Genomic DNA, 8,572 nt, shown 5'->3' with positions numbered 1-8,572 from the left:
GCTAACGTCTCCAACATAAGATTGATAAAATGTATTTCACGGTTTTTGATATACATGGACTTAATCTGGGTATTCAATCAATTTACTCGAGTCTTTGAAGAGCTTTATTTTCCCTTAGACAAGGGGCTTGTCAGCTGGAAAATTAGAAGGACAATTTCAATTGATATATTTGCAAACTGATAGAAAAAGTTCTCAATAACAGTTCTCCAATGGTAGATTCTAGCACATGTTGTATTATAACAATCAAACTTAATTAAAGAAAGTAATGAAGTTCCTCACAACATTTACGTTAAAGCCTTCTGGCATTAAAAAAATGAAGATCCACAATGCAGCAAAACAACAACAAAATTGACGATTGAAAACATAAAGACATTATTTTCCTGATGTTTTGGAAGCTCTAAACTTTTATACATTACGTTGAAGATGTTTGAAGTCACTCACGAGTATTGATACAATGATGATAAACAAGGTTACCAAGACAAACAAAACACGACAATAAAAACAACAAGTTAAGCTATCCATCCACACTCAAAGGCACCGGTAAGGTTTACATACTTCCCGCCAGCCTGGATTTCATCATCACTTTGCCGTGAAAAATTGAATAATACTATTTCCAAAAAATGAATAAAACTTTTTCTGCTGACAGTTCTCATACAATTCTTTCAAAATAAAGCAGCGCATATTTTAATTAATAGTGATATAATTGACCTTCGTTGCAATATCCCTGTTGTTCCGCGCTTTTGCGGGGATCCCACTGTTTCACTCTAATTGATTGGATATTGGTGAGGGCAAAAATGCATTCATTATTGAGCATTGGACTTAAAAGAACTACTCTAACGAATAAAAAGTATATATATATTCACATAACTCATTTAAGATGCTTCAGTAAAATTGTTAGTAGATAAAATCAGTTGTTTAAATTTGTCGTCCGTTTCTCTTTCTCTGTCGTATTTAATGGCTTATCACAATGAATGTCACGAATTGTTGTTTAGTGTGTGGTTGTTATGACAACGGTATTTAAAAGAACAAGTATCTGATATTCATTATTCCGGGAAATATAACAATCACCGGCAAATGCCAAGAGTCAGATATAGTACGCGTTAATTACAGAGGTTTTAAGTAAACCAGCTAATACCAAATTACAATAATTGTTAAATAATTGCCTATTTCATGCGAACGTTGGGCAACGTTTCCTAGTTCGGCGGTTGTATATTGCGATATCGTGCATTCTTTTATGTTGCAGAAATAAACTTATCTGTTTTAATATTTATAAAAGGCATGAACAACACTGAAATACCAGACATGTATCGAAACAAGTTGGCAAGTTATAAACAACTTGCCTGAATAATTTGCAAATAAACACACATATCTTATTGCTTTGCATGATAAACAAAAAAATAATCGTCCCATAGAAAATCCATTACCGCCATTACAGCAGACGTGGATAGATTCTCTGCTACTCCAAAAAAAGACTGTCAGAAACTATCTATTAGTTCCGTGCATACAAGTGTCTTGTATACGCAATTTCTCCGTTATACACTGTAATTGTCTAATTTTATTTTTGAAGGTTGTCAATGTTCAATAGTTTTATTTTGTCACAAAGATATTTGAAAAAAGCACTAACACATTAACCAATTATTATCAACAGAATTAAAATACAGAAAAAAGGGGCAATTTCAGAATTTGAAAGTCAAATTGATCGTGAAAAGCCGAAATCGTCTCGATATGTCTCATATATGATACAGTCGAATATTGTCTTTGACGTGTTTTCTGACAGCACGGGAAATACAATAATAAAAGCTAATTTAAATGAGTATCAACTGTAGTCCGTTCCAAGCATTTCAGCCTTATTTAAGATTAGAAAAGAGATAATCCAGTGGAATTAAAAGGAACTTATCTTAGCAGACTCTATAACATATTAGGTTCAGGTCAAAATAATTTGTCAATTATCTTCACATCTTTGCTATCATTTAAAAAAGGCTATGACGGTAACTTTCTTGAGTTGTTAACTTACTTTAATAGCTCCCTGTATAGTTATACATTTGTACTTTTATAAACAGCTTTATCACAATCAAGTAATGCTATAACTTCTTCATATTAAGCCTTCTCTGTCAAAATGTGGTCTGATTATTTCTTAATAAATAAATCAGGAGTAATTCTTACGTGTGTATTATGCTCTGGGCAGTGCTGCGCGTTCCTTTCTGGTTATTAGCACATTTTAAGAATGAGGTCAACGGATTTGCGTATAACAACGCTTGTAACTTATTCTAAAAGCATACGGTTATTGATTAAAAAACACATTTATAGTCCTTCAGATTTATTTCTTTTAAGTATTCATTGAATATAATTGTCATCATGCTTGAAGTAATCAGTTCAAAAAACAACGCAGATGCGTGTGGTCTGTTTGTGGTGTGTGGACGTTTTGTGTGTCTAGGTCCGTGCCTTTGAGTCCCTTACATTGTGTCTCTAAACTGGGTTTATTTAAAGGTATTTTTAATTTAAATTTTCCAATGGGGAATATTAAAAATTAAAAGGCCAAGGCCACATGAAAGCGCACCATACTATCACAATTCCATACATGAATCGACGCTTCTCAATATATAAATACCTTCTTTTCCGATCGAAGTTCATCCTAAATAGGGAATAATCGGTGTTTTAAGCAACGCCGTAAGCCCTCAGGCCAAACACTATGTTTAAATTAGGAAAAATTTAAGATATTGGTATGTTTAATTATGTTGTTAATAACATTATCATTTTACAAACGATATTAAACATGTATACATATGTATATAAAAATATATATATATCGCTAAACACGCTAACCTAACAATTCATAATGTAATTGTAAACTTATGCTTGGTGTATCTCAACTTCAACTTTTTACGTCGAAATGTGTTCGTCTTTTTTACTAATCGGCAAGTAACTGTTATTAATTTTTAATAACTTCAAGACCTGTTAACAATGGAGAACGCATACAGCTATGCCAAATATACAGTCCGATAATCATGTAACGCTTGACAAAGAGTACAAGACAAAGAAAATTGGATTTTCATGACGTAGATTCAAACATACAAATTACAAGCTTACGTCACCAAAATAAGATGAATATAAAATATATCAGACATGAATGACAGCTTGAACATGTCTTGATGTGTCTTTTTATAAACTCCTGTTGGGATTTCGTTCATTCTTTATATATCGGTCATTGATATACATGGACCTAATCTGCGTTATCAATCAACTTACGAGAGGCTTTTCAACGCCTTATTGTCCGTAAGACAGGGGGTCAATTAGCCGGGAAATTAGAAAGACAATTAGCGACTTTAGCGGGTTATCTGCCCCAAATCCCACTATAGGTGGCGCTGCTGTCGAGTAGGTCCTTTAATCGGGTATCCTCGGATCTTATCAATTCATCCACGCCATTGTTGTTTACCCAAGCGTTTGACAGTTATACATTGAAAGTGATTAATCATGCATGAAACAACTTGTGTTGTACCATTTTGTTCACGAAAAGGACGTCATAAGTTTCCGAAGGACAAAGCCCGACGAGATGCATGGGTGCACGCAATTAAAAGGGGAAAATCGAAGTTCGAAATGTGGTCACCTACGAAGTACTCGTATATCTGTGAGAATCATTTCACGAGAGATGATTACCACTCTGAGACGTATTCTGGTGAGAATAATGCGTTTGTATATGTTTTAATTCATTATAAATATAAAAGATTTCAATGCAAATAAAAAATAGCAGCCCTAATTTGCGCACTGACCATATATACAATATACATGTCAAGGAACTAAATCAGTAAATGTACAGTGCAGTCCGTATGTATATCTTTCGAATCTGTTCTTAATGGCTCTCAGTTATTTTCCGCATACCAGAATTTTGTCAGATTATGTATCTCCCTGTTTTCTCATTTCCCCTTTTATCCTCCTGTAATGTGGGTGGGGGGGGGGGGGTAAAACAATAAACTTGTGCAAAACCCCCACCCAAACCCCACCTGTGCAAGACTTACTTAGAAATCATAACTATTTTTTTAATCATAAATGGTGGTTATGATTTTGATATTTAATATTTCTATTTCTTTTTTACATTTCAGGGGTCGAACGACAGAAAAAGGCTCTCCGAAAAACCGCCGTTCCAAGTGTGTTTTCTTGGACAAGCCAAGACACATTGCAGAAGAAGAGGGCACGCAAGGACAGATGTCTCTCTCGAGATGCTAGAAAGAGGAAGCTATTCCACGACATTTCGAATATCAGTGAAGAGCCACAGCCAGAGTTTATTGCTCAGAAGTTAGAAATTGTTTCAGATGATTTGGATGTTGGGGCAGTTGATGAAGTAATTCCAATGGACACTGAAACTGTATCTGAAGTTGAAACTGATGTGCAAGGGATACCTTCATATGTAGATGCTGTGGTTCAGACACCAAAACAACCAGCATTTTCTATTTATAACTTTGAACATGATTCAGCAGCAGTTCATTTTTATACTGGACTTGAAAATTATTTGAAATTTATGTTTGTTTTGAGTACACTTGGACCAGCAGCATATCATCTGAACTATATATATATCACTCTGTTATTAGTGTGACGGTGCCTGAACAATTTTTAATTGTGTTAATGAAACTTAGGCGACACACAACAAGCTTTGAACTGTCTAGAATGTTCAGTGTTGCTGAAAGTGTAATTTCAAACATATTCATTACATGGGTTCTCTTCATGGAGAAACAGTGGAGGGAACTCAACATCTGGCCGAGCCAAGAACTTGTTAAGCACTTTGCTCCAAGCAGTTTCAAAAGAAACTACCCAAACACACGTGTTATAGTAGATGGAACAGAATGTTCAATTAAAAAAACCTAAAAACCCAACCTCCCAGCAAGCCACGTTTTCAACATATAAAAACAGGAACACTGTCAAAGTACTGATAGGAAATTCACCAGGGGGTTTGGTTTCATATACGTCACCTTCATACGGAGGCTCAACAAGTGACAGGCAGATTGTGGAGCGTAGCTCATTAGCTGAGATGTGCGATAAAAAAGACAGTATTATGGCCGACAAAGGTTTTAATGTACAGGACATTTTTGCGCCGCATGATGTATTCATTAACATTCCAACATTCTTTAAGAAAGAAAATAGAATGTCCAATGAAACTGTGATAAGAGATCGGAAAATTGCAAGTAAACGGGTGCATGTATAGAGGATTATTGGACTGGCGAAAACAAACAAGATACTGACAGAGCCCATGATAGCAACAAAAACCAAACTCTCATCTGAAATAATTTTTGTGTGTTTTATGCTGTGTAATTTTAGAAATGGCATTGTGCCCTCATATGCCTGAACTTACAAAAATATGTTCACCTTTATATTAAAGCAACACTCTCATTCAAAATCAGAACTTACACACGTATAACAAAAAAAATGAGTGATAAAGCTTTAACTTCTTATTATATAATGCATTTATAAAAAGTATTAATAAGTGATAGCAAGATCAAAAGATCCTTCAAAAGAACCATAGTTTTCAACATTTATTCAACCTTTTTGGTCTATTAATCTTATTTGGGAGTAAGAGTGCTGCTTTAACATTTACTGTTGTGTTTTTTTGTAAATACATATTTAAATATGCTGATGTTTTCTTTAATGTGTTACTTGTGCCAACAAGGTTTTATAAAATAGACACAGTCACATGTCTCTGGTATTAGGTGTACTAAAATTAAATTTAAATTGACATCAGATTGGCCGTCAGGTGAGAATATCGACTCCGCTGATAATAGTACTGGTTTTCACACGATAAATGGTTCTTAATCACGTGTGTCTTGTGCATGGTATTCATTAAAGCAAACATGAATCCGTTTGTCGCTCAAAAGCTCATCAGAGCTTATGCTTCTTATGTATTCTTATGTTGAAGCCGAAGTTTTTTTAAAAATCATTGGATATGACATGAGGTCAAAGTATTTAAACAATCTGTGGCAGGTGTGCACTACTTGCACATTAGTGATAATAAAATTTGGGATTTATATGTAACATTGATTTTCATTTATTTACATTTATTTACATTCAAACACAAGTCGAAGCATAATACTCTTATCATCTTTATACTCGACTAATCTGCTACCTTTCACGTGTTACTGTATAAAGACACCAGTCCTTTCTATTTGATAAACCAGATACAAAATAATACAAATAAAACATTGAACCATTTTTATTTTACATTCCACTAAGACCTTATACATATATACAGCTAATAAATGGAAACAAGTGTTTCACAATGATACATTGTTCACAAATAGTTTTCAATCAACAAAGTCAGAGTTAAAGCTGCACTCTCAAACTAAAACTTTAAAAAACTGAAATTTATTCTAACAGATTCCAAATAAATGAGATAAAGATACATTCTATTGTGAACTATCTTATAAGACTTATTCTAAGATAAAAGAAATAAATATATTTCAAAACTGTCAATCTGTGAGGGTGCAGTTTTAAGTTGTTATAAAACAGTTCAAAACACTTTTAGTTTTAAAAAAGTACTTTTCAAGAATTGCGGCTCTGAAATGTGAAGTATTGAACTGGTCAAGCTTGCATATCATGTGTGCAATAAAGTTCTCATTCTGATGAATTCTAGTGAACAAAATATCACTCAAGGTGTATATTACCAAGTCACAAAATTGTCTTTCTGCACAGAACAGCTGACCCTGAATTTGAAAATAATATGGATGCTTAGTACTCAAAGTCAGATTTTCATTTGTCTCTTTCAAGTATAGCACAGTGACTGGTGATATTTTTTTGTGTTTAGCACTGAAGGGGCACTTAACTTCAATAAGTAGGTTTTCATCTACAATGCCATCGGGTGATGCACCTAAAAACGGAAGGTTTTTTGATACAAATATCCCACATGGTTTTACTTTGACATTATTTTTGCTTTCATATTGATGGATGGCGTCCTTTTCATACTGAATTCTATGGCGCATTGCTTCTGTAGGTTTTAATCCTTTTCCCCGAACAAAGGACTTTGCCAAGTCATGTAAGTCGGTTCTTTCTGTTGCGGAACACACGCGGTGAAAATTAGATGACTGAATTCTTTTCTCTCGTTCTTCAAACCATCGGTCGTTCTTGTTTTGTCCCCTAGTATACATTTCAATGTCATCCCTGTCCTTGTCACTTAGTTTGGTTATTTTACATTGTTCCAGGAAATTGTCTTCATGAGATACTTCAAAATAATCATGGTCATTGGAAATTGCACGAATATTGGCTGGGCTGAATGTCTGAAAAATTGGTGTCTTTGATATACCCCTAAAATTCATACAAATATTGTGAAAATAGTCTTGATATCCATCAACTTTACGGAATTTTTGTGGCCGAGGGTCAAAATCTTTAATGTCACAAATATCTGCACCGCCCAAGTTTAAATCTCGAGCCTTAAGGGGGGAACCAGTATGTTTTTTTGCTTTGTGAAATGACTGCAATTTTTCTGTGCATGTTGTCTCAACTTCAAATTCTCCATCTTTAACAAATTTACAACATGCATATATCATAGTTCTAATATGTTTGCAATGTCCAAATGGGCCTTCTCCTGCACCACATTCACACTGTGCTTCATGAATATATCCATTCTTGTGTAAAGAAATGTCTACAACATAATTAACCTTCTTCCTCATTTCTGCTTTACATGCCCCACGAACAAAGTCCAGAGATGGTGCCGAAAACAGTCGCATGTATAGAAGAAACTTGTCGTCGTACAGGTCTTTTACCTTCGCATCAAACTCCACCCGGTACTGGTCCATGTATTCGATGGCCTTCTCCATTGTAATTGGTGCCATTTTAGCATCTGAATTTGCATCTCTGTATCCACTAGTCTTGGGCAGGCTCATGTTGAATTCTGGTAGAAGATCTTCTTCCCTGTTGAAATTCTGGTTCCTGTCATATGCCTCCAGTCTGGAAAGATACGAAATTAACTTGTGATACCATATATTGTGTTAAAAATTTCCCCACCCACTGTATTTTGTCGTAAAATACATGTAAACACGAGCATATAATCAGCTAAAAGTCATTGCAATAAAAAAACAAAAGTGTTCACATTTCAAAGCTTAATTAACATTACTAAAATGATAAAATCATTTGTTAAACAACTTAAATTATCAAGATATCGATTTAACAACTAGTTGTCCTCGGGCTACATTTTGACAAGTTTACCTTTCGATTAATTCCTTCTTCCGTCCAGTCAACTTTGCATTGCGTCGCCTCAGCTCCGTTTAAAGCTGGCCTAATGCCATGTTGCGATATCAATTGAATATTTACAAATTTTATCGGAATTTTATCACCACTGTTATCGATCTGTAATACGGAAGTAAACTAGGGACCTATTCGACAACAGCGCCACCAAACGAGCACCTGTTTGACAAGGGCAGATAACCGACTAAAGTCCCCCATTGGAATAGGTATATTTCGAGCTGATAGAAATACCAATATCTGATCCAATGACAGATGCTAGTTAAATTTGTCTTAAAGCTGCACTCCCACATATTTACCGTTTTTACAACCTTTTTACTTTTTGTCCTGGAAAGACCAAATTTTTTGCGTA

At 34.6% G+C, this 8,572-nt stretch overlaps 2 pseudogenes; one reads left to right on the top strand and one right to left on the bottom strand.

The window, feature by feature from the left end:
* The first annotated feature begins 3,594 nt into the window (after positions 1 to 3,594).
* LOC128211707 (uncharacterized) lies at positions 3,595 to 5,335 on the top strand (annotated as a pseudogene).
* Positions 5,336 to 6,525: 1,190 nt separating this feature from the next.
* LOC128211706 (uncharacterized) lies at positions 6,526 to 8,264 on the bottom strand (annotated as a pseudogene).
* Between the last annotated feature and the right edge of the window lie 308 nt (positions 8,265 to 8,572).

This window comes from Mya arenaria, chromosome 12, assembly GCF_026914265.1.
Source record: "Mya arenaria isolate MELC-2E11 chromosome 12, ASM2691426v1".
Lineage (NCBI taxonomy): Eukaryota > Metazoa > Mollusca > Bivalvia > Myida > Myidae > Mya > Mya arenaria.
Note: the sequence above shows the minus strand (reverse complement) of the source record. Positions and strands in the feature narration are given on the sequence as shown.